This window comes from Chiloscyllium punctatum, chromosome 24, assembly GCF_047496795.1.
Source record: "Chiloscyllium punctatum isolate Juve2018m chromosome 24, sChiPun1.3, whole genome shotgun sequence".
In the NCBI taxonomy this organism is placed as follows: domain Eukaryota; kingdom Metazoa; phylum Chordata; class Chondrichthyes; order Orectolobiformes; family Hemiscylliidae; genus Chiloscyllium; species Chiloscyllium punctatum.
The window spans coordinates 65,657,163-65,685,072 of record NC_092762.1 but is presented as its reverse complement, the minus strand read 5'-3'; the positions used below and the strand labels follow the sequence as shown (position 1 = coordinate 65,685,072).

Genomic DNA, 27,910 nt, shown 5'->3' with positions numbered 1-27,910 from the left:
TTAGCATTAGATTATTTTTGATATACTGAAATTCAAGATACACTTTCATAGCTGTTGCCATAGGAACCTTGTTGATAGCAACCAGTCGGAAAAACATTTCAATTTATAAATAAGAGATGTCGCCATTGCAGCCACAGCTATTATCTGCTTTGCTTTATAAAATGAATTTTCTAGATGACAATCTTTATGTTCCACGAAGAACCTTAGAAGAAAAATTTCCACAGATGCCTGATAGGTAAGACAGCATTCCTTGTTGAATTCGTTGTTATTGAATTGAATTAATGAAGCCATGAAAAGTAAAACAGCGCATGGGGAAATTCTCTGCAAGTAATTTCAGGTGAGATATCAACACATTTTTGAATAACACCAAAACAGTCTGTTTCTGGGAACATTTGCCTGTGACTGATCTCCCCAGGAAGTGTTACAGCTGCTAATTTGATATTCAATATCCCTTGAATACTCTATTATCTTTCTTTTTATCAGTATTATCAACCTGATGGCTGCCTTTCATACTCTGTGAATCTAACGACTTCCATCAGTCCCTTGCTCTGCTGCAGCACCAAGGCTTCCAGTCAGAGTACAATTATTGATTTAATTTTTCTCCATGATGCATCACCTCACAATTTGCCATTCTTTCACAGTCACTGGGTTAAAACCCTGGAACTTCCTTTACATCACTCTGAATGCTTATATCAGATGGAATGTAGAAATTGAAGCAGACAATTCGCCAGCCCTTTGTCAATGATACTCACATCCCATGGACAACTTTTTAAAAAAAACAATTACTGGCACTGAGTTTAAATGACTACAGTTTAGTCTAATACTATCATTTCACAGTTTCTTTTAATTATTTTAAAGAATTAACTTTTATTCCTAACTTTGCTTTCATCTGCAAATATTTGCTCCACTTTCTGTGGGCTGATAGACAATATATATACTGAAGACAAACCATTGCAAAGTGGAACCATTACCAAATCCAATCATTCTGAAAATCTTCCTTAATTCCTACCCTTTCCTCTCTTCTAACCAACTTTAATCTAGTTTGGTATTCTCCAGTTAATTCCATTCTCCTTAATGTTTTCCTAGAAATCTCTTGTGTGGCACACTATCAAAAAAATCTCACGAGGTCCATGAATATCCCAACTACTGTATCTGTTCTGTTTGAAAGATATTATAAAGTTTGTCAATTAACCAACTTTTGCACATTGTGGAACCATGCATATAATTGAAAATATCGGTATACAAACAATCAACCAAAGCCTTGCCATCATACTACTGAAATGCTATAAGTAAAATTGCAGGTAGATAGGATAGTGAAGGCGGCTTTTGGTATGTTTTTCTTTATTGGTTGGAGTATTGAGTATCGAAGTTGGGAGGTCATATTGCGGCTGTACGTGATATTGGTTAGGTCACTATTGGAATATTGTGTGCAATTCTGGTCTCCTTCCTATCACAAGGATGTTGTGAAACTTGTAAGGGTTCAGAAAATATTAGCAAGGATGTTGCCAGGGTTGGAGGATTTGAGCTATAGGGAGAGGTTGAATAGGTTGGGGCAAGTTTCCCTGGAGCGTCGGAGGCTGAGGGGTGACCTTGTAGAGGTTTATAAAATTATGAGGGGCAGAGATAGGATAAATAGACAAGATCTTTTACCTGGGGTGGGGGAGTCCAGAACTAGAGGGCATAGGTTTAGGGTTAGAGGGAAAAAGATATAAAAGAGACCTAAGGGACAACTTTTTCACACAGTGGTTGGTACATGTCTGGAATGAGCTGCCAGAGGAAGTGGTGGAGGCTAGTGCAATTGCAACATTTAAAAGGCATTTGGATGGGTATATATAATAGGAAGGGTTTGGAGGGGTATGGGCCAGGTGCTGACAGGTGGGACTAGATTGGGTTGGGATATCTAGTCGGCATGGACGGGTTGGATCGAAGGGTCTGTTTCCATGCTGTACATCTCTATGATCTATGACTCCTCTTCTCAACCTCTCCCTTCATCTAGATGAGGTGAACATTGGGTTACACTTACCACCAGTCACCTCTTTCTGATGAGGGAGCAGCCCCCTGCTTTGATAAGACTATGGCGACTTTACTTTTATAGTGTGGGGAACGTGAAATTCACTATCACTGACAATAGTGGAGGAGCTGAATATGACCATTTTAAGAGAACGTTAGATAAACAAGGCCAATGGAAATAATACACAATGCTTACATGTTGACCTTAACTAGATTCTCTCTTGAAGTCTGCAGTGATTGAAAATTAATCACAATTATTCAGTTCCAACACCAACATTTTAGGATTAGAAAATTAGTAATGCAAACAGAAACCAATTGGAATAAGTTTTTTTAAAAATCAAAATGTATTGCCCCATATTTCATAAGGAATTTCTCCAATCAATTGCTGCATGTACAATTTAAACAGGGTTCTGTTGATACTTTGGCAAAGCTGGGTGTCAATTGAATCAATGTCAGTCCCAAGGAAAGTATTGTGTTTACGGATACATTTTCAGATCTATGATGCGTTTTCAAAAACATATAAGCCTACTCCACTTTGAACCAAACACTGTGATGGCAATCAGTATCAAGATTAGAGTGGTGCTGAAAAAGCACAGCAGGTCAGGAGCATCCGAGGAACAGGAAAAATTGATGTTTCAGGCAAAAGGCCTTCATCAGGAAAGGGCTTTTGCCTGAAACGTCGATTTTCCTGCTCCTCGAATGCTGTCTGACCCACTGTACTTTTCCAGCACCTCACTAATCTTGACTCTAATCTCCAGCATCTGTCGTATCCACTTCTGCCACTGTGATGGCAATACTGCCTTGGAGTGAATGCAGAGCAGTACAAATTATACCTGAGGTCTGCAGAACTGAAAGGGAGGATGAATTATATTTGTGCCAAAACAGGTAACCTGATTTGAATACAAATACCGATTATGCCACACCATTAGAATGAATTAACTTGCTGTGGCAATCTCTTTTTCTCTATGAATAATGACTACAACAAATATTGGGAATTTTAGTGAAATTTTAGGATGATTTAGAGGCTGTGGTGACTATTTTGGATATTACTAATTGGTTGAATTTCTGTTTAAACAGATGCTTGGAAAAATTACCTCTAATATTTATAGCCACAGAATAATCATTTATTAAAAACAGAAGGATTATTTTTCATAAACAAAGCATGCTTTGGCCTTCATTGAATCTATTATCATATTTTATGTTACACAATCCTTACAAACCATGAGTAAATAGTTTACAGTAAAATTTGAAGCTTTATAATATATAACACATGTCCTAACCCTAAACATTTTTTTAAAAAATAGCTTTTTATAAGACTTGCACAGCCACATCTTTGTTGGCATGAATATGTTCCTTCAGAACTGACTAAAATATTGGCAATGGCATAATAGATCCTTGTATTGAATGCTTCAGCTTGTTACTTTGACCACTAGCAACACAGCTGAAGCAATAATGTTGCTTTCAGAGTGGCTTCCCAAATGTGTTAATGTCACACCTCACCTATAAAATAAAATAGCTCAGGAAGTGTCACATTTTCCTGTATTGGTTGCACTGTTCTTTTCAAACTTTACCATTCCCATGTTTTCTTTTGATCTTTTATACTTCATGGATGATTGCAAAAGACCAAATAAGTATCTCATTCTCATAATGTACAGTAAAATAACACCATAACTTAATGACATTGCCTAAGGCAACAATCATATTGCTCAAAACATTTTGGAATAGTGAAATGACCTGGAGCAGCCAAATAGCCCACCCCTGTTCCTATTTCTTATCCTCATGAATCAGACAAAGAGGCAAAAATTAAGAGCTGGAATTTTGAATCAAATATATTTGCTAAATTGAACTTAAATATACTCAATGACTGGCCTCCACAGTCTTCTGTGGCAATGAATTCCATAGATGGTTATGGGAGAAAGCAGGAAAATGGGATTGAGAAACCTATCAGCAGGGATCTAATGGCGGAGCAGACCCGATGGGCCAAATGGCCTAATTTCTGCTCCTTGGTCTTATTGACCAAATGTAATTTAATATACATATTACTTTACTGAACATTCAGAAGTCAGATATCGACCAACTCGATAGAGTTTTTTTTGACGAATTAATAGAGATGGTTAACAAAGATAGTCGGGTTGATTTTCTGTATGTGGACCTTCAAAAGACATTTGATTAGATATCACAAATTTACAAAATTGGTTAAGGAAAAGAAGCCAGAGAAGCAGCAACAAGCAGTTATTTTTTCAATCTCGGGGCAAAGTTTACAGTTTCCTCAGGAACCAGTGTTGAGGTTGCTATTCGTTTTGCATTTCCATTCATAGATTTGTTACAGTATAAGGTGCATGGTCCATGTGAAGGAGAGTTCTATTGAATGGGGCAGAGCTCGAGTCAGTGGCTGGAAATTTAGTTCAAGTGGAAATTCAGTGCAAATGGAGAAGAGAGATGTTTTCAGTTTACCATAAGAATGAATTGCTCCAGAATGAGAAATGAGTGAGAAAGGATAAAGGGCACAGATCAAGAGGCTGACCTGGAGAAAGGCCAGTGGCAGAATAATTTCATCAACAACCTGAACTGATTAAATTATTGGCAATGGCATAATATGGCACGATTTGATTTGGTTTATTATTATCACATGCACCAAGATAGAGTAAAAATTATTGTTTTGTATGCCAACCAGACAAATCACACCTTATATAACTACATCAGGGTAATAGAACAGAATGTGAAGAAGTGGGGAATATTCCTTGTGTTTAAAGTGAACATAACTTCTTTAGATCTCCAGTTGCTTTTCTTGTCTCTTAAAAATAGCTGCTAAACATAAAATTGATAGAGTGGTGCTGGAAAAGCACAGCAGGTCAGACAGCATCCGAGGATCAGGAAAATCAACGTTTCGGGCAAAAGCCCTTCCTGATGAAGGACTTTTGCCTGAAACGTCGATTTTCCTGCTCCTCAGATGTTGCCTGACCTGCTGTGCTTTTCCAGCACCACGCCGATCTAAACTCTGGTTTCCAGCATCTGCAATCCTCACTTTTGCTTATAAAATTGATAGAGCTGTTTTTTTTTACTAAAACGATATCATAACAGTAAAGCTTAAAGAATAGGGAATCTAGAGTGATTAATTTACAAATTAAATCAATACGATAGGGATAGCAGGATGGGTGATGTGTTGCTGCTGCAGCATGGGACAGCTGATGGACACAAGGTAATCCAGAGTGAACACATCTGTACTAAGTGTTTGAAGCTCAAGGGCATAAGTGGATATTCAAAGAAAAAATTTACATTGTATCTCTTATGTGCCAAATTGCCAAGATTAAGGCATATGGGAGGATACATGTTTTGAAAGCAAAACATTATTTTGAAATCCATGCATTGGAAGTGGATTGTGCTTGTTGCATTGTAAATGAAGCTAGAGTACTGCTCAGGCAGTGAAGGTAGGAATGTGTGCCCTGATGTTGAAGAGAATGCATTTCCAAGTATGAAGAGGAGATAGAAAGCAAAGAGCACAAAAGCTCTGTTCTGTTCAAACTGATGGAATATGGATACGCAGGTGCACCTGAAACCTGTGAGTACACCTCTGTTGTTTCCCATTTATATAATTAACTTTTCATGGGTCACGTAGAAGAATGTTATTGAACTTTCAGGATCAAACCAGGGGAATACAGATGAAGGAAAAATGAAGGAAATTATTAAACAACTTAAACAAGTTAGCAGCATTAATAAGTAGATGTCAGGTGCAGTGCAGTGCAAAGAAATACATGATATTATATTTTAGAAAAACACATAATTAAATATCATTAATTGAATGCATCTCCCCAGAGTGAATAAACAGAGGTATCCAATAATGACAATTAGCTTCAATATAGTTCCTTTAAAGCAGCAAAATGTCCCACAGTGCTTCATGGGATCAATATCAAACAAAATGTGTTGGGGTGAAGAGATTACTAAACAACTGGACAAAGGTGTAAGTTTTAAGGTTAATCTTAGAAGGATTTCAATAACAGAGAATCAGAGAGGCTTAAGGAAGAAATTCCTGAGATCGGGACCTAGGCAACTGGACATTAGCCTCTGTTGGTCTGATGAGAATCAGCTGCACAAGGTATCAAAATTGGAATAGAAAGTGAGGACTGCAGATGCTGGAGATCAGAGCTGAAAATGTGTTGCTGGAAAAGCGCAGCAGGTCAGGCAGCATCCAAGGAACAGGAGAATCGATGTTTTGGGCATCAGCCCTTCTTCAGGAATGAGGAAAGTGTGTCCAGCAGGCTAAGGTAAAAGGTAGGGAGGAGGGACTTGGGGGAGGGGCGTTGGGAATGCGATAGGTGGAGGGAGGTCAAGGTGAGGGTGATAGGCCGGAGTGGGGTGGGGGCGGAGAGGTCAGGAAGAAGATTGCAGGTTAGGAAGGCGGTGCTGAGTTTGAGGGATTTGACTGAGACAAGGTGGGGGGAGGGGAAATGAGGAAACTGGAGGAATCTGGAGAAACCCTCCAACCACAAGGGATGAACTCAGATTTCTCCAGTTTCCTCATTTCCCCTCCCCCCACCTTGTCTCAGTCAAATCCCTCGAACCCAGCACCGCCTTCCTAACCTGCAATCTTCTTCCTGACCTCTCCGCCCCCACCCCACTCCGACCTATCACCCTCACCTTGACCTCCCTCCACCTATCGCATTCCCAACGCCCCTCCCCCAAGTCCCTCCTCCCTACCTTTTATCTTAGCCTGCTGGACACACTTTCCTCATTCCTGAAGAAGGGCTGATGCCCGAAATATCGATTCTCCTGTTCCTTGGATGCTGCCTGACCTGCTGCGCTTTTCCAGCAACACATTTACAGATCAAAATTGGAGTGCAGAGATCATTGATAAAGATGGTGGTGGAGAAGGTGGGTTGAGCTCGGGCCTTGTCTGCTCCCATCGGCTTTCTTCCTCTTTTTTCCCTTCTTTTCACTTTGTTTCCTTTTCTTTCTTAATTTATTCTTTTTTGGGTCTGGAGAGTGGCAGGTGAGGGAGGAGGGCTCCTGCCAAGGCAGCAGTGGTGGCAATACCAAGACGAGGCAGATGAGGCTCCAACCCAGCTCAGGGGGTCTCCTGGTGAGTGATGAGCAGGTCTCAGGCTGACCCCTCCCCCACCCCACCCCCACCCACAGCCCAGATTCACAGGCTAGGTCAAGGCTTGGGATCCGCAGCAGGGCCTGGGCACCTGAAGGAGGTGAGAGGGCGGTCTCAGCACAGCATGGGCGCGGTGCTATCCTGGTGTGGAGGCCTCTTCCCCATATGGAGGCCTTCTTCGTGTTCAGCTTTCAGTTATTCCAGTGGCCTAGCAGGCAGTCTCATCCAGCAGAAGCGGCCTGGCGTGGTGGTCTTCTTTGGTGGAGGTTTTTGGCTCAGTGTTCCAGCAGCTGGCGTGACCACCTTGACCCAGGATGGCGATCTCATCTTCAGGGTATTCTACCACTTCTTAATTGGCTTTCCCCAAACCCAGAAGCCAATAACTGAGCTGTGATGAACTTTGACTTAATATTTCTTTTTTCATTATTATGTGACTTCTGTCATTGATGTAGTGCTGCGGTGGGACGAATTATAAAACTTTTCACTGTATTTTTCATGTAAAAATATAAATGACCATAAATTTCTATTCTATTCTATCCTTACGGCTTGTAGGGCTGCAGGACGTTACAGAGCTAAGGAGAAATGAGGCTTTTGAATGATTTGAAAACAAGAATAAAAATTAAAAATCTGTGCGTCAGTGTAGGGCAACACCCCAGAGTATAGATACATGAAACTAACGTGATTTTCTAACACAAGCTTCTCATTGAAAAATGGGTGACCAGCAGAGCAAAACCTGGTATGGACTTTTTAATAACCATTTGCCCACCTGAGCCAATTTTCAGCCAGGACTTTGATTGGTTTGCTCACATACCGACCCAAAATAAGTAAGATGGTAGTCTGTTTAAACATACAATTCACGGTCTTATTCTTACAATTGATGCATGAATTTTTGCTATAAATTCTTTGCCCTATAATCCTACTCCACGAGTTATCTGATGAAGGAGCAGCACTCCAAAAGCTTGTACTTACAAATAAACCTGTTGGACTAAAACCTGGTGTCATGTGATTTTTAACATTGTCAACCCCAGTCCAGCTCCTGCACCTTCACATTATAATTGCAAAGTGCATACTAGTTCCATTTGATCCAAGTATTGAGATGCCCAACTGATACTTTTTAAGAGAACATGACTTCATTAACAGTCAAGGACCATCTTCTATTCCATCCACTCATAGCACTTGGCTGCTGGAGATAACGGCTGTATTGAAATGCCCCCAGAGAGTCTATAGCTTGATGCGCATTTGTTATGGCATCCCAAAATTCAAACTATTTTGGACTGTCGCATTGTGTTGACATCATAAGAACATAGTCAGTGTAATTTCCGGTTGATGCCCAGCAGAAAATCTCCCTTCTAGATCTTTAAAAGTAGAAATGCAGATAGCAGAGACAACATTGAGATCAGTGATACTGAATTTTCATATAGAGGATCATTCTGAAGTATCGGGGGATGAGTTGATATTAAGATAACAATTAGGTTATTTTGCATAGAATCCTGACAGTGCGGAAGCAGGCCATTCAGCCCATCAAGTCCACACCACTCCTCTAAAGAGCATCCTACCTAGACCCACCCCCTACCCTATCCCTGTAACCCTGCATTTCCTATGGCCAGCCCACCTAACTTGCACATCTTTGGACAGTGGGAGGAAACCACAGCACCCAGAGGAACTACACGTAGACATGAGGAGAACATGCAAATTCCACACAGTCAGTCATAAAGTCATAGAGATGTACAGCATGGAAACAGACACTTTGGTTTAACTCATCCATGCCGACCAGATATCCCAACCCAATCTAGTCCCACCTGCCAGCACCCGGGCCAAATCCCTCTAAACCCTTCCCATTCGTATAGCCATCCAGATGCCCATTAAATGTTGCAATTGTACTAGCCTCCACTTCCTCTGGCAGCTCATTCCATACACGAATCACCCTGTGTTTTAAAACGTTGCCCCTTAGATCGCTTTTTTATATCTTTCCACTCTCACCCTAAACCTATGCCCTCTAGTTCTGGACTCCCACACCCCAGGGAAAAGACCAATAAAGGGAAGCATACCAATTGCCTTCTCTACTATCCTATCTACTGCGACTCTACTTTCAAGGAGCTATGAACCTGCACTCCAAGATCTCTTTGTTGAGCCACACTCTCTATGACCTTACCATTAAGTGTATAAATTCTGCTAAGATTTGCTTTTCCAAAATGCATCACCTCGCATTTCTCAAAATTAAACTCCATCTGCCACTCCTTAGTCCATATAGATCATGTCCATGCTCTTCCCTCGTCAATCCTGTTTGTTATTTTTTCATAAAACTCAATTAAGTTAGTGAGACATAATTTCCCATGCACAAAGCCATGCTAACTATCCCTAATCAGTCCTTGCCTTTCCAAAATGTGTCCCTCAGGATTCCCTCCAACAACTTGCCCACCACCAATGTCAGGTTTGCTAGTCTATTGTTCCCTGGCTTGTCCTTAACTACCTATCTTAAATGCTTTGCTTTATTGGTCAGAGTATTGAGTACAGGAGTTGGGACGTCATGTTTCGGCTGTACAGGACATTGGTTAGGCCACTGTTGGAATATTGCGTGCAATTCTGGTCTCCTTCCTGTTGGAAGGATGCTGTGAAACTTGAAAGGGTTCAGAGAAGATTTACAAGGATGTTGCCAGGAGTTGTTGGAGGAGTCGAGCTATAAGGTGAGGCTGAATAGGCTGGGAATGTTTTCCCTGGAGCGTCTGAGGCTGAGGGGTGACCTTATAGAGGTTTATAAACTTCAGCCAACCTCCAGTCTTCTGGCACCTCACCTGTGACTATTGATGATACAACTGCAATTCTGGTCTCCTGCCTATCGGAAAGATGTTGTGAAAAGATTTACAAGGATGTTGCCAGGGTTGGAGGATTTGAGCTATAGGGAGAGGCTGAACAGGCTGGGGCTGTTTTCCCTGGAACGTCGGAGGCTGAGGGATGACCTTATCGAGGTTTAAAAAATTATGAGGGGCATGGATAGGATAAATAGGCAAAGTATTTTCCCTGGGGTTGGGGAATCCAGAACTGGAGGGCATAGGTTTAGGGTGAGGGGAAAGATATAAAAAAAAGAGACCTAAGGGGCAACCTTTTCACACAGAGGGTGGTACGTGTATGGAATGAGCTGCCAGAGGAAGTGGTGAAGGCTAGTGCAATTGCAACATTTAAGAGGCATTTGGATGGGTATATGAATAGGAAGGGTTTGGAGGGATAGGGGCTGGGTGCTGACAGGTGGGACTAGATTGGGTTGGAATATCTGGTCAGCATGGACGGGTTGGGTCGAAGGGTCTGTTTCCATGCTGTACATCTCTATGACTCTAACTATCTCAACAAGGGGCCCAACAATCACTTCCTTAGCTTCCCACAGAGTTCTGGGGTATGCCTAATCAGGTCCTGAGGATTTATCCAGTTTTGTGCATTTCAAGGCATCCAGCAGTTCGTCCTCTGTAATATGGACATTTTTCAAGATGTCAACGTCTACTTCCCCACATTGTATACCTTCCATGTCCTTCTTCACAGTAAACACTGATGCAAAATACTCATTAGTATCTCTCCCACTTCCTGCGGCTCCACACAAAGGCCCTCTTGCTGATCTTCTTATTGTATTATAGACACCAGAATCGTCAGTGGGAAATTGAGAAACAAGTTTGTGAGGAGATTTCAGTTATCTGTAAGAATAATACGGTGGTTATGGTAGGGGATTTTAACTTTCCAAACATGGACTGGGACCGCCATAAGGATTTACATGGAGAGGAAATTGTTAAGAGTGTACAAGAACATTTTCTGAGTCAGTATGTGGATGTACCTACTAGAGAAGGTGTAAAACCTGACCTACTCTTGGGAAATAAAGCAGGGCAGGTGACTGAGGTGTCAGTGGGGGAGTGCTTTGGGGCCAGCGACCATAATTCTGTTAGTTTTAAAATAGTGATGGAAAAGAATAGACCAGATCTAACAGTTGAAGTTCTATGTTGGAAGAAGGCTAATTTTGACGGTATTAGGCAAGAACTTTCGAAAGCTGATTGAGGGCAGATATTCACAGGTAAAGGGACGGCTGGAAAATGAGAAGCCTTCAGAAAGGAGATAATGAGAGTCCAGTGATGGTATATTCCTGTTGTTAGGGTAAAAGGAAAGGCTATTAGTTGTAGGGAATGCTGGATGACTCAAGAAATTGACGTTTTGGTTAAGAAAAAAGGAAGCATATGTCAGGTATAGACAGCAGAGATTGAGTGAATCCTTAGAAGAGTATAAAGGAAGTAGGAGTATACTTAAGAGGAAAATCAGGAGGGAAAAAAGGGGACATGAGATAGCTTTGGCAAATAGGATTAAGGAGAATCCAAAGGGCTTTTACAAATACATTTAGGACAAAAGGGTAACTAGGGAGAGAATAGGGCTCCTCAAAGATCAGTCACCGAGAATTCATTAGTAAATTATAATTATTTCTAATCTATAACCATCTTTGCCAACTGAATTTCTGACTGAGACCAATTTTATTTTTAAAATCTATAGCAATTGTAATGAAAGGAAAAAGTAGATTGAAATGTTGTTCTCTAGAGATCTGCTAACTGATGTTATTAATTATTGGAGCCCAAATTAAAAGGAAACATTTTGAATAATTTTAAATTATTCTTCACAAGAATATAAGATTCTTGTTATATTGTCAGTTTAAAACTTTTAAAATCCATTTGGTTCCCATGTTTCTTCCTCTCAGACTTGATTTTTTTCATTTCAGAGACTTACAGACTACACATGTGACAGTAAAATCTACACCTATTATTAAAAATTCTGTTTACTGGAAAGCAACAGCAAGGGCTCCTGGGCAGATGTGTTATACAGGAATAACAAACCTCAACAGCAGAGCAACTTATAATAGGTGGCTCAAGTCTTATACCGAAAGAGAGAAGAAAAGTCTTCCACCTGGTACTGTACAGTCTGAGTTTTCAAATTATTTATAATGTGCATTTTCTGAACTGAGTACTTAGGACAAATAATACTGTCATAACACGTGACCACCGTGACATTGTCCCCACCAAATAACCACATCATGATGAACATATCTATCAGATTACCAGCATATGCATCACTTAATAAAGTGACATATACTGCATTACCACCATCATCATGTGTATACGTTTAACTCCATTATTTGTATTACATTAAAAATGTTCTCATGTGATATCTCACTTGTGATACAATCACATAACAAATTGGTGTTATGAATAAAATAGAAGCAAATTATAAGCATTTATCATATTATAATCATGTGTATCATTTTAACACTGCCACATAAGCACTTCATACCCGGAGGTGATTTGGTGGTGGGAAACGCCAGTCAGTTATGTGAGATAACACTTCTGAATACAAAAAAAAGTACTTAATACCATCACACATTTCATATTGAATGCTATTGAAGATATTAATACTATTATTATAATTTACATCGATCACATTATCACCATAGATGTATTACCAACAGATTTATCACATCGTCATCATAACACAATTGTTGTTGCAATTACTATTGTTCATCTGTTAATTAATTATAAAACTATATGGTTTTATTTTATTTCAAACATGAATGCACCCATTTGCTTTTATTGTTTATTTCTAAAATCTTATGGAATGACCTCTAGACAGTCAAGACCTACCTGAAACACTATTTTTGTCTGAATGTTCAAAATAGTTTCAAATTCCTTTACAAATCCCTGCAATCCAGCATCTTACCTTCTTACCACACCAAACAGCCCTTCATAAAGTCAGAAAGCACCCTTCCCTGTGATAATGATCCCCTTCACCATATCACCTCAATATTATTGTTTCTTATACAATTGACCATTCCAGCCTCCTTCAAAGTATCTCCTCTGTAACCTGGCTCTGTGCGACTATACACATAGGTGCCAGCCATGATTTCCAGAATGAGTCCAATACATTTCAATTGCTTCCCTTCTCTTCCTTGCTTAGTTATCCCTGGAACACTACATTGATCTCTGCTTGAAGCTCATTTTCCCCTCGATGCCATGATACAGAGATACATTCATATTTGTTCTGTCACCTAGCCTCATCACCTCTCCTAACCCATTGTTTGTTATGGTGTTGTCAGATTCCCTGTTCTTGAATGACTCAACTTTATCCAGCTTACACTTTGGAAAACCAAAAATATCTTTTTCAGTCACTTCCAAAAGGTATTTTCCCCAGCACCGATTCCTTCCCCATGTATTTAAGAGTCAGAGATGTACAGCGTGGAAACAAACCCTTCGGTCCAACCCATCCATGCTGACCAGATATTCCAACCCACTCTAGTCCCACCTGCCAGCACTTGGCCCATATCTCTATTCATATACCCATCCAAATGCCTCTTAAATGTCGCAATTGTACTAGCCTCCACCACATCCTCTGGCAGCTCATTCCATACACGCACCACCCTCTACGTGAAAAAGTTGCCCCTTAGGTCTCTTTTATACCTTTCTCTTCTCACTCTAAACCTATGCCCTCTAGTTCTGCACTCCCCGACCCCAGGGAAAATACTTTGCCTATTTATCTTATCCATGCCCCTCATAATTTTGTAAACCTCTATAAGGTAACCCCTCAGCCTCCGATGTTCCAGGGAAAACAGCCCCAGCCTGTTCAGCCTCTCCCTGTAGCTCAGATCCTCCAACCCTGGCAACATCCTTGTAAATCTTTTCTGAATCCTTTCAAGTTTCACAACATCTTTCCAATAGGAAGGAGACCAGAATTGCACGCAGTATTCCAACAGTGGCCTAACCAATGTCCTGTACAGCAACATGACCTCCCAACTCCTGTACTCAATACTCTGATCAATAAAGGAAAGAATACCAAATGCCTTCTTCACTATCCTATCTACCTGCGACTCCACTTTCAAGGAGCTATGAACCTGCACTCCAAGGTCTCTTTGTTCAGCAACACTTCCGAGGACCTTACTATTAAGTGTATAAGTCCTGCTAAGATTTACTATCCCAAAATGCAGCGCCTCACATTTATCTGAATTAAACTCCATCTGCCACTTCTCAGCCCATTGGCCCATCTGGTCCAGATCCTGTTGTAATCTGAGGTAACCCTCTTCACTGTCCACTACACCTCCAATTTTGGTGTCATCTGCAAACTTACTAACTACCTCTTATGCTCACATCCAAATCATTTATGTAAATGACAAGAATTAGAGGGCCCAGCACCAATCCTCATGGCACTCCACTGGTCACAGGCCTCCAGTCTGAAAAACAACCCTCCACCGCCACCCACTGTCTTCTACCTTTGAGCCAGTTGAATAAAACGAATATGATAAATTATCAAATTCTCACTTACCATAAATAAATCATCAATAATCTTCATCCCCTCTCCCAGTGGGACAAGAGCTCAACAAGTTCATTTTGTCACTGCCACAGGAAGACCACATGCTTTGTCATCATCCTGTCCCTCAAACACTATCAATCTCGAGGCAGCTCTGCCTCTTCCTCCAACAAACACAAAACCACAAATGTTTAGAGACAGAGAAAACAAGCATGAATGCAAGCACACATCACAAAAATGAAAAGAAAGCCACGATGGAACTAACAATAAACTGCAGAAATGCAATGAGATAGGGAAACTAAAACAGAAACAAATAGAGAAACAAAACAACAAACATTCAAAAACCAAACCAGAAGAGGATAAAGGACAAGGATAAATTTTAATTCTGAGACCAAACTAGTCTAATTTCTGGAGGCAAGACAATTTAGCACATGGCAGTTAATTGCCACTGCATTGGATGTCCAACCAGAACAATATCAGGTGATTCAGTTTAGAGGTCAATCTGACAAATAGATTCAACTAGAAAAATCAGTTAAGAAAAGAGTCATGTGATTTTTGTCTCCAGCAGGGTATTGCTTCTGTTGTCCTTCGTAACATAAGAAACTGAATGTGGATATCATGGTATTTAAAAGTCCAATAGACGTTTATTACAGTGCTGCCAGTCAGGCAGCATCTGAGGAGCAGGAGAAGCGACATGTCAAACATAAGACTTTCATCACAAATGAGGCTTGTGGCCCAAGGGGGCTGAGAGATAAATAGGAAGGGGGTGGGGCTGGGAGGGGTGAAGGTAGCTGAAGGTTGCGGTGAAGGTGATAGGTTAGATGTGAGAGTGGAGTGGATAGGTTGGAAGAAAGATAGACAGGTAGGACAGTTCAAGAGGGCGTTGCCAAGTTGGAAGCTTGGATCTAAGATAAGGTGCGGAGAGGGGAAATGAGGAAACTGGTGAAATCCACATTGATCACCTGTGGTTGGAGGGTCCAAAGATGAGGTGTTCTTCCTCTCCTTCAAATTTTCCTACTTCCTCCAGACCAAAGGGGTAGCCATGGGCACCTGCATGGGCCCAGCTAGGCCTGCCTCTTCATCAGGTATGTGGAACAGTCCATCATGCGCAGCTACACCGGCACCATTCCCCACCTTTTTCTCCATTACATAAATGACTGTATTGGCACTACCTCATGTTCCCACAAGGAGGTTGAACAGTTCATTGACTTCACTAACACTTTCTACCCCGACCTCAAGTTCACCTGGACCGTCTCGGACACGTCTCTTCCTTTACTGGACCTCTCCATCTCCATTTCCACTTCCAGCGGCCGACCCAACACAGACACCTACTACAAACCCACTGACTCCCACAGCCTCCTGGACTGCACCTCCTCCCACCCTGCTCCCTGTAAAACCGCTATCCCTTATCCCCAATTCACCCGACTCCGCAGCATCTGCTCCCAGGAGGACCAATTCCACCATAGAACATCCCAGATAGCCTCCTTCTTCAAAGAACATAATTTCCCCTCCCACGTGATCGACGATGCCCTCCAGCACATCTCTTCCACTTCATCTCTGCTCTTGAACCCCACCCCTCCAATCACAACAAGGACAGAACCTCCCTGGTCCTCACTTTCTTCCTCACCAACCTTCGGATACATCACATCATCCTCCGCCATTTCAGACCCCACAACCATGGATATATTTCCCTCCCCAAAACTATCTGCGTTCTGGAAGCCATTCCCTCCGCGACTCCCTTGTTAGGTCCACACCACACTCCCCTCCTGGCACCTTCCCCTAACACCTCAAGAAGTGCAAAACCTGCACCCCACACCTCTCCTGTTACCTCCATCCAAGGGCCTAAGGATTCCTTCCACATCCAAAAGAGATTTACCTGTACTTCCACACACATCATTTACTCTGTCCATTTCTTTCAATGTGATCTCCTCTACATTCGGGTGATAAGACGCCAACTTGCGGAACGTTTCAGAGAACATCTCTGGGACATACGCACTAAACCCGGTGGCTGAACAATTTAACTCCACCTCCCACTCCGCCAACGGACATGCAAGTCCTGGGCCTCCTCCACCGCCATACCATAACCACCCGATATTTGGAAGAAGAACACCTCATCTTCCACCTTGGGACCCTCCAATCACAGGGAATCAATGTGGATTTCACCAGTTTCCTCATTTCCCCTCCCCCCCACCTTATCCCAGATCCAAGCTTCCAAAACAGTACTGCCCTCTTGAACTGTGCTACCTGTCCAGTTTCTTCCCATCTATGTGCTCCACCCTCATCTCCAACCTATCACCTTCACTCCCACCTTCATCTACTTATCGCATTCCCAGCTACCTTCCGCCCAGCCCAACTCCCTCCCAGTTATCTCAGCCCCCTTGGGCCACAAGGACTTTTGCTTGAAACATCGATTCTCCTGCTCCTTGGTTGCTACCTGAGGGGCTGTGCTTTTCCAGCACCAAACTCTTCGAGACTGATCTCCAGCATCTGCAGTCCTCACTTTCTCCTAGACATATATCACAGTTAACTATCTTAACCAAACTTTACACTCGCAGACATGCCAATGTCTGAACTAATATTAAGGTATTAGATTATAACTGAAGAGCATACTTCCAGTAGTCTGTCATGCTTCAAGCAATTCAAAGTAAAATGACACATGACACTGTTATACACTCAGGTCACATGCTAGATACTGTGCTGATAATCATGAGAATGTCTCTTAAAGGTATATTAACTCTGAGGCATAAATGCAAGCAGAAGAAAGCCAAGACAGCAGCAATCCCTGTTATTCTGACAGAGATCAGTCTGACTTGAAAATAACATTTTTCACCTACAGGTACATGATCTGCCCATGCGCATTTGTTTCAAAATTGTGGTTTGTTTGGACTCCAATATGCACACACTAATTAAGATCCTGACACCTGGGCTTATGATGTAACAAGCCCTCAATAAATATTACAGCAAAATTTATTTCATGCCAGTGTTATTATATTTATTACAAGTTTGTTATATCTATTTAAAATCTTCTACAGTCCAGTTTCCACCTTGTAGTTTCTGTTAAAATCAGCCCAGTTTAGCCAAGTAGCCACAGATTACATTTGTACGTTTTCACACTCACATTTTGCAACATGAGCAAAAGGTAATCTATTAGTCAAAAAAAAAAGCTTTGCATTGAGGTTTATTCAAGTGACATGATCATTCTGTGTGTGCTGATACTATTAGGATCAGTAAAGTTCGCTCATGGTGCAAAAGATGGCATCTTATGGACAGTCAACCTTTCTTTGGTGGAATGGAAGTTGTGTAGCAATTCTCATTTCTATCATTAGGTGGCAGCAGCACATCATGAATGTTTAACAAAATAATCTCCCCAGTGTGGAACACACATCTGAGTGGTCACTATGGTTGTGTTTCGTTGTATGATAATCTATCATCCCTAGAATTTCAAACACATGAGTACAGTATATTACAAGGCGAAGGATTTTATTCTAGGTGTTTTTTTCCACATGTATGACATCCCAGAGATGCATTAATACAATTTATGTCCCAGAATCCACTTCGACCATTCAGATTTGGATAACCTGCAGAAAATCATAAAATCTATTCATCCATATGTGATCAGACATGTACAAATCAAAAGTACAAAATCTGCTGTTTTATCCACAAACTGACTGATGTGGACACTAGCCACTGGTTGGTTCTGATGTTCACAGTTTAAAGGTCAGCAGAGGGACTGTTACATACTTTCAAACTCTGGCACTAATTGTAAGCATCTCTTTGTGCAGCACAGTAATTTAATCATCCTATCACTAGAAGGATAACGCTTCATTACAACTGGTGCCCTTTACTCATTCTAATCCCAGTACACAGAAAATCTCATTTAAGCATGGTTTAAAATTCTATCATGACCAGACGACATTTTCTGATGACGTCATTTCCCACAGCATTTTCCTGCAACTCAGGTAAATGACTGAATGCACATTCTACAGTCCATTCACCTGGTTCTGTCTAATGGATCACTGAGATCTCTGAAAAACAGAGGAACGATCTGGACCTGCTATGATGTGATCTGTACACAAGAGGTCTTCCAGCTTTACAAAATATTCACAATATCAATGAAGCAAATCACTTTGTTAGACTTCACTATTCATGTCAAAACTTATAGAATGAACAAGTGGTAATAGCTGGCTAAACAAAGGAATGTCTGTACTTTCCACTTAGTCCCAAATGTGCATAATGCAATAAGGCATCTACCTTCACTGATTGGGTCCCTTTTTTCCTCCAATCATAATAGTTACCAAAGCAGCATATGTCTCATTCATGTTCACATTGTACTTCTCAGCTTAAATAGCTAATTGTACTTCATTGAACCAGGTGACTGTGTCAGTGAAATAAATTTTATGTTCATTACATGTGACTCAAGTGGCAATGCATCAATACATCCGAGAATGTACTCCAGCCCCTGACAGGACTAAGTTTGGCTAGCTCATTGGATGGGTGGTCTCTTGTGTAGAGGTTTTGGAGAGGAGACTAACCAAGAGAAAGGATATGGCAGCATTGCAGGAAAGCCATTTCAGTAATGTCACCCAGAGTGGGACAGAAAGGGGCAGAGTGTACAAATATACATAAAACAATCAGCAAATAAACTCATGGGGGAAAATGGTCGATGCAAATTAATGGCAAATTATCTGGAACAAAACAAATGAAGTAAATGGGTGTGAACTCATTAGCATTACGAAGAAAGATTGCAAGGAAATTAAAGCCGATAACTAAATATTGTGGTATTTCAAAAAGGTTGAGCAGGAGGAAAGTGAGGTGAGGCACCTTTGTTAGTGTAAGATGGAATAAGTACAACAAGTAAAAGATTTTGGATCGGAAGATATTGAATCTGTATGGATAGTGGTCAGAAATAAGGGGAAGAAGACACTGGTTGGAGTATTCTATAGGGGCTTCGTAACAGTAGCTACACTGTAAACGTCAGGAGATTATATGGGCATGTTAAAAAGAAAAGGCAGTATATTAATGATGTGTGACTTTCATCTTCATGTAGATTGGGAAAATCAAATTGACAGAGGTTACCATATGATATCCCAGTACAATCAGGAATCAACCTATTTGGGATCTGATAATGTAAAATGAAGCAAGTTTAATAAATAATCTCATTGTAAATGATCCCCTGGAAAACAGTGGCTATAACATGGTAGAATTTAGCATTCAGTTTGAGAGGGAGAAATGTGGATTCATCAACAACTGTGTTAAGTTTAAATAATGGTATTTTTAAAAAGAATGACAGCAGAGTTGGCTAGAGTGGATTGGGATAGGAGTATAGCAAAAAAGATGGTTCAGGAATAGTGGCAAATGTTTAAGAAAACAGTTATAACTCACAGCAACATAAAACTTTAATTAGGCCACACTGGAATACTATGTGCAGTCCTATTACCAAACTATAGGAAGAATGTGATTGTACTGGAGGGGGTGCAGAGGAGATTCATCAGGATGTTGACTGAGATGGAGCAGTTTAGTTATGAGAAAAGGCTGGATATGCACAGAGAATCCTGACAGGGAACTTTATTGAGGTATATAAAATTATGAAGGGCATGGGTGGGGTGGTCAGAAAACAGCTGTTCTTATTTCAAGGGTTAATAAGGGGGGGAGCATAATTTTAAGAAAAAAGGCCAGAGATTTAGAGGGAACTTAAGTGTAGAAAAATGCACCCAGAGACTGATGGAAATCTGGAATGCATTGCCTGGGAGAGAAATTAAGATAGAAAACCTCAAAACCTTAAAAAGTATTTGGATGGGTTGAAGAGCCTCTTCTGTACTGTGTGATTCTATGATAAATCCCAGTGAGAAAGAAGGATTCTAAGAAGGAGATAAACGAAACCAAATAAGTTAAAGATGGGGTCAACCTGAAAAAAACTTTGTAGAAAGCAAGAGCATAACTTAATTGAGTTTTTTTTTAACAAGTAACAAAGAGGATTGACAAAGGTGGAAGTGATCTATGTGGACTTCATTATAGCATTCAACAAGGTTCCTCATGGTAGACTGGTTTGCAAGGTTAGATCACATGGAATACAGGGAGAACTAGCCATTTGGATACAGAACTGGCTTGAAGATAGAAGACAGAGGGTGGTAGTGGAGGGTTGCTTTTCAGACTGTAGGCCTGTGACCAGTGGAGTGCCACAAGGATCAATGGTGGTCCACTGCTTTTCATCACTTATGTAAATGATTTGAATGTGAACATAGGAGGTATGGTTAGTAAGTTTGCAGATGACGCCAAAATTGGTGGTGCAGTGGACAGCCAAGAAGGTTACCTCAGAGTACAATGGGATCTTGATCAGATGGGCTAATGCGCCAATGAGTGGCAGATGGAGTTTAATTTAAATAAATGTGAGGTGCTGCATTTTGGAAAGGCAAACCAGGGCAGGACTTATACACTTAATGGTAAAGTCCTGGGGAGTACTGCTCAACAAAGAGACCTTGGAGTACAGGTTCATAGTTTCTTAAAAGTAGAGTTGCAGATAGACAAGATAGTGAAGGCAGTGTTTGGTTTGCTTGCCTTTATTGGTCAGAGCATTGAGTATAGGAGTTGGGAGGTCATGTTGCAGCTGTACAGGACATTGGTTAGACCGTTTTTGGAATACTAAATTCAATTCTGGTCCCTCTGCAATAGGAAGGAAGTTGTGAAACTGGAAGGGGTTCAGAAAACATTTACAAGGATGTTGCCAGGGTTGGAGGATTTGAGCTACAGGGAGAGGCTGGACAGGCTGGGGCTATTTTCCCTAAACTCAGAGGCTGAGAGGTGACCTTATAGAAGTTTATAAAATCATGAGGGCCATGGATAGGTCTTTTCTCAAGGTAGTGGAGTCCTAAACTAAAGGGCCTAGGTTAATTTAAGATTTAAAATTAAAAAGATTTAAAAGGGACCTAAGGGCAAATTATTCATGCAGAGGGTGGTGCATGTATGGAATGAGCTGCCAGAGAAAGTGGCGTAGGCTGGTGCAATTACAACATTTAAAAGGCACCGGGATGTATATATGAATAGGAAGGGTTTAGAGGAATATGGGCCAAGTGCTGGCAAATGGGACTAGATTAATTCAAAATATCTGGTTGGCATGGACGAATTAAAATAATGGATCTGTTTCAGTGCTGTACAGCTCTATGACTCTTTTAGACAATAGACAATAGGTGCAGGAGTAGGCCATTCTGCCCTTCGAGGCTGCACCACCATTCAATATGATCATGGCTGATCATCCTTAATCAGTATCCTGTTCCTGCCTTATCTTCATAACCCTTCATTCCACTATACTTGAGAGCTCTATCCAACTCTTTCTTAAATGAATCCAGAGACTGAATCCACTGCCCTCTGGGGCAGAGCACTCCACACAGCCACCACTCTCTGGGTGAAGAAGTTTCTCTTCATCTCTGTCCTAAATGGTCTACCCCGTATTTTTAAGTGGTGTCCTCTGGTTCGGCACTCACCCATCAGTGGAAACATGTTTCCTGCCTCCAGAGTGTCCAATCCTTTAATAATCTTATATGTCTCAATCAGATCCCCTCTCAGCCTTCTAAACTCAAGGGTATACAAGCCCAGTCGCTCCAGTCTTTCAGCGTAAGATAGTCCCACTATTCCAGGAATTGACCTCGTGAACCTACGCTGCACCCCCTCAATAGCCAGAATGTCTTTCCTCAAATTTGGAGACTAGAGCTGCACACAATACTCCAGGTGTGGTCTCACCAGGGCCCTGTACAGCTACAGAAGAACCTTTTTGCTTCTATACTCAATTCATCTTGTAATGAAGGCCAGCATGCTATTAGCCTTCTTCACTACCTGCTGTACCTGCATGCTTACCTTCATTGACTGGTGTCCAAGAACACCCAGATCTCTTTGTATTGCCCTTTACCTAAATTGATTCCATTTAGGTAGTAATCTGCCTTCCTGTTCTTGCCACCAAAGTGGATAACCATACATTTATCCACATTAAACTGCATCTGCCATGCATTTGACCATTCACCTAACCTGTCCAGGTCACCCTGTAATCTCCTAACATCCTCCTCACATTTCACCCTGCTACCCAGCTTAGTATCATCAGCAAATTTGCTAATGTTATTACTAATACCATCTTCTATATCATTAATATATATTGTATTATATTTAGGAAGGTTTTTAAATCCAACAAATCGCGACTGTTACGAAGTCATTACAGTGTATGTTCATTTTAAGATAGAAAATGCATTCTGAATTTTAAAGTAAATTTAAAGTACAGCCACAGCTGCCAAATCAGAACAGTTAAGACGCAGACTGTTCCAAAATAGATACATGTTGACAGATTTTTAATCAAGGGAGTCAAGGGTTATAAGGAAAAGGCAGGAAGGTGTAGTTGAGTATTATCAGATTAGCCACTATGTCACTAAATGGCCGAGCAGACATAATGGGCTGAATGGCCAATTTTTGTCTTATAGTCTGACTTAACTAGTTGTCTGCATCTTCAATACTAAAGTAAGAGTTGGACAGCCATTGGCCCAAGTTTAACACTGTGGAAGTGAAGTTATAATCTCATCTGCTGTCAGCCAGTCGTATCAAAAATAAAACAGACCATTATTGTAGTTTTACCTAGATTTATTTTTAAAGTGATGTGTGCAATGACACATTTGGAAGTTTAACTTTTATCACTCTATATTTACCAATACAGAAAAAGGATAGAGTGTGAGATGAAAACAATAAGTACCTTGTTCAACACGGGTCAGTTTCTTCACAAAAATAGATGCCTGAGCAAATATGTAGTTTTTCATTTGAGAGTGTTAGACTGCTGCACAGAACAGCATAATGTAAAGTCCAGGTTACATTGATATAATACGAAACAAAAACTGAAGGAACTGCGGATGCTGGAAATCAGAAACATAAACAAAAATAAACTCAGTGGATCTGGCAGCATCTGTGGAGAGAAATCAGAATTAACATTTCAGGTCCAGTCACCCTTCTTCAGGTATCTTTCCATTCTGAATAAGGGACACTGAACCCAGTTTTTCCAGTAATTTCTGGGGTTTTTTTAAACACTGATATAATGATGAGCTTAAGGCTACTTAGATGGAGTTTTCACCATTCATAGAAATACTGAAAATAGCAGCAGTTTTATGATCATGGCTGATCTTCCAAATGAGGGGCCTATTTTCTCCCATACCCTTTGATCCCTTTAACCCTAAGAACAATATCTAACCCCTTCCTGAAAACATTCAATATTTTGGCAGAAAATTTCAGTGGCAGAAAATTCCACAGGCTCTCCACACTTGAGTAAAGAAATTTGTCCTAATCTCAGTCCTAAATGGCCCTAAACTGTGATCCCCTGCTAGATTTCCCATGTTTACTTTGTCTATTTCTGTTAGAATTGAATAGGTTTCTATGAGACCCACCTCATTGTTTTAAACTCCAGTGAATATAGTCCTACCAAATTCAGATCATCTTCATACATCAGTCCTGCCATCCTAGGAATCAGTCTGATAAACCTTTCTTGCACACTTTCCACAGCCAAAACATTCCTCCTCAGATAAGGAGACGAAAATGTAGCATTCTATGCCAAAACATCTGTAGAAAATCTGGTAAATGTTCAAATATCACTAAAGAGGTTCTGATGAGTTAACTGAAGACTGGTAGTAGTGATAGTGCTTCTGCAAGTGTCCATAGGCTGAACAGTCCACTCTGATGAGGATAATGTAACATAAAAGCAGAAGTATTTTAGAGTAGCATATCAAAGGTTAAGCTATGAGTTACAAAACACCTTTTCAACTATTTTGTGGTATCAGGTGTTGATACTTGACTTCCAATTTATACTCTAAAATAACCTGAATAATATGTCATTAAGAAAATCTGGCATACAGTGATTAGGATTGTGGTAGGCAAGAGTTGAACCAAACTTTTTAAACAATGTCACAATCCCACCCAATATCGATTTCCTGAGGCAATTGTATCATAACAAATCATTTCTGTGACTATATCTTTTTTTTGCAACTGAGATAATATAATGGCAGAAAGAAAAAAAACAATCGACAAGGAAGGAGTCCCAGATCTATGTAACTTTTTATAAATTAATTCCTTTATACCGATGTTCACTTTTCAAGGATTAGACTGTGTATTAATACAGAACTCCTGGCTAGAAGGATCTGTTTCCAAGCTGTATGACTCTATCTGAACAAGTTACATAGTTTAATAAATAAATATTTCTGGTAGTTTACTGTCTTCAACAAGAGCGTTGTGCGGGAATAAGATAACATGTTGAATGTTCAGTTAAGTAAATATGACATGACTACTTACACTGATCTTGGTTTAATAGTCTATGCTGTTCAGATGAGAGAAACCTGCTGCTGTGACTCTACACTGCCAGTGCAGTATCCATCCAGGTGGAGAGATATTCCTATACCTAGGTAAAGGTTTTGGTAAGTAAAAATGTAAGAATTAAACTGCATTGCATTATACTTTTGAATGTTATTAATACTACAATGTTTAGGGTTTCTCTAAACATTGATCTATTTTCAATGCAGTATGTATCCTCTTCCTAAACTCAAAGAAAAACTTAATGTGTTGTTTACATTGTTCTATCTTTGAGAACTCAGAACTTGAATTTTTTAAATTCTCTGCGTTTCTTTCCTTCTCCAATCTTCAGCCTTTAAGAACACAAATGTATCAGAGAAAACTATGCAAAGCACAACTTAGGCTTCGGAAGGATGTTGTGAAACTTGAAAGGGTTCAGAAAAGATTTACAAAGATGTTGCCAGGGTTAGAAAATTTGAGCTATAAGGAGAGGTTGAATAAGCTAAGGCCGTTTTCCCCGGAGCGTCAGAGGCTGAAGGGTGACTTTATAGAGGTTTATGAAATCATGAGGGACATGGATAGGGTAAATAGACAAGGTCTTTTCCCTGGAGTGGGGGAGTCCAGACCTAGAGGGCATAGGTTAAGGTGAGAGGGGAAACATATAAAAGAGACCTAAAGGGCAACATTTTCATGAAGAGAGTGGTGCATGTGTGGAATAAGCTGACAGAGGAAGTGGTGGAGGCTGTTACAATTGCAATATTTTAAAGGCATCTGGATGGTATATGAATAGGAAGGGTTTGGAGGGATATAGGCTGGGTGCTGGTAAGTGAGACTAGATTGGGTTGGGATATTTGGTCAACATGGACGAGTTGGACCGAAGGGTCTGTTTCCATGCTGTACATCTCTATGACTCTGTGACCCTAATTGGTAATAGAACCAGAAGGGAGAATCTGCTTTTTTGGAGCAAGTTGGGGTGAAAGAATTGGTGGAAGCAGATTCAGTTGTGGCTTTCCAAGTAATTGGATTTGTACTTGAAAAGGAAAATTTTGTAGAGCGATGGGGAAAGAGAGGAGTAGTGATGCTCTTTGTATATTAATTTGTTGTCAATTATATTCAAGTGATGGGTATTATTAGGGGGTCACTTGGGCTGATGTAGAAGCAAACAGAAATTCTGAACATAAAAGCTCTAAGTGAGCTAAGTTAAACTCCTGTATCCTATCACTCACACCTGGCTATCCAATGTGTTAAGAAGTGGCACTAATTGTGTCGCTCTTCCTGGTGCGCATTGAGTGGAATGGCATTCTTTTGTGCTGCAGAGTCTCAGATTTGCAGCTGCCTGATTAATCTTGTCTTTCCTTTAATACCACTTTGGGGCTTGGTGATAATGTAAACTTTGGCCTTTCACTTTTGTTTGCCAATTAAAATAAAATAAAGTTAATGCAACAGGTCACTATGTGCTTTTGTAAATTACATTTAAAATTCATTCTGGATTAGTGGTGCTGGAAGAGCACAGCAGTTCAGGCAACATCCGAGGACATTTAAAACTCAGTCTCACTCCTGACATTCAGCCTGTGTTCATCCCATCAGAAGATCATTGGAGAAGTATATCTGAGAATTGCAGAAATAATTCACTGCTGCTCTGACTCAGATTCAGGTTGATGGAGTGGTGCAGGGTCAACTGTCGTTAGAAAACAATGTAACTGAAAGTAATTAATGTTAACACTCTCAATCTATTCTTCCTAGGTGCATTCGGCCTCCAGTAGATAAAAACAAGCATTTCATCCAAAAGTATTTCATCCTAATTTTAATTTCTTTTTTTTTCAGCTGCTCTTCATCCTAAATTTTCCAGGAAATGAAACTTACATACTTCACAAACTATACAATCCTTATTGTCCTTGATGTATTTAGCTAATGGTTAGTACTATTGTTGGAATCTCGTTTAAAATCTATATTTTTTTCCCCAGATCATACTTTTATGAAAAAGTGTTTTAATATATGACATTACCAAATATTTTGCATGATATGAATCATGTTGAGAGAGGGGAATAGGGTGGATGGTAAAACAAGAGTTGAAAAATGTCGGATAGGTCAGGTACCTTAAGCCTTGACTTGCGTCCACTCCACTATGACTGCAAACTCTGGTATTTCTGTGTGAACTCATCAAAATATTAATATCTCAGAACATTGCATTTCCCATGTTGTGCCTACTGGATCTTGAAGTTTCACCAACCTGATTATGAATGTATTCATAAACATTATTTGGTTTCTGTCAATGATTTGTCATGGTTTCCATGCTGTGCTTCTCTGTTATGAATTTATACTGTCAGAAATAAAAACCCAATAACACATCTTTGTTTATTCTACTAAGATAATTAATGTAGAGAATAACAACAGAAAATGCTGGAGTAATTCAATGTGTCTGGCAGCATCCGTGGGAAGAGAAACAGAGTCAATGTTCCAAGTCCAATATGATGCTTCTTCAGAACTGAAAGGAGCTGTAAAATTGTGGATTTTGTGCTGATGACAAGAGGGTGAGGGGGAATAGTAGAACAGACTGCAAGGGTGCCCAGAGAAAAGGACAAACAGTGTGCTCGTGAATGTAAAGAAAGGATAGTGATGTTAAACACATGATAGGAGTGAAAAGCAGAAAATTGGTCTACTTTGCTGAGAGCAAGGCCAAATAGACACAAACAAGATGACGCCTGTGGAAGGTGGGATGATGAGCTTTTCTCAAAACTGAAGACAGATGTTGAAGCTGTTGAAGTCAGTTTTGGGTTCTCAAGGCTGTAAAGTGTCTAAGCAGAAAATGAGGCATAGGTTCCACCAACATATATTGACCTTTGTTGGAACACTGCACCAAGCCCAGGATGGAAACATTCGCATGGGAACAAGTTGAATTGGCCAACAACTGGAAGGTTGAAATCATTCTTACAGACAGAGTAGAGTGTTAACGTTGAGATTTCTGTTGCTCACTCTTTCAACATGCATTTTAATTAAGTTCTTTAGGAACATTTACATAATTTTTTTGTTTAAATATGCATGGATCTTAATTTCTTGTGTGCAATAGCATAGTTAGTTAGTATTACATAAAATTGGGGAAAACTCAGCTCTAAAATATTTTTGAGCACAATGTTGAAAACTGAAATAAATACATTTATGCAATAAATGAGTTATTAGTTTGGAGAGAAG

General features: G+C 40.4%; 1 long non-coding RNA gene across 1 annotated transcript; it reads left to right on the top strand.

The window, feature by feature from the left end:
- The first annotated feature begins 129 nt into the window (after positions 1–129).
- On the top strand, positions 130–27,161 carry LOC140494649 (uncharacterized). Its single transcript, XR_011964021.1, has 4 exons — positions 130–235; positions 11,847–12,034; positions 24,744–24,846; positions 26,546–27,161. It is a non-coding gene; the product is annotated as an uncharacterized lncRNA (long non-coding RNA).
- Positions 27,162–27,910: the final 749 nt, after the last annotated feature.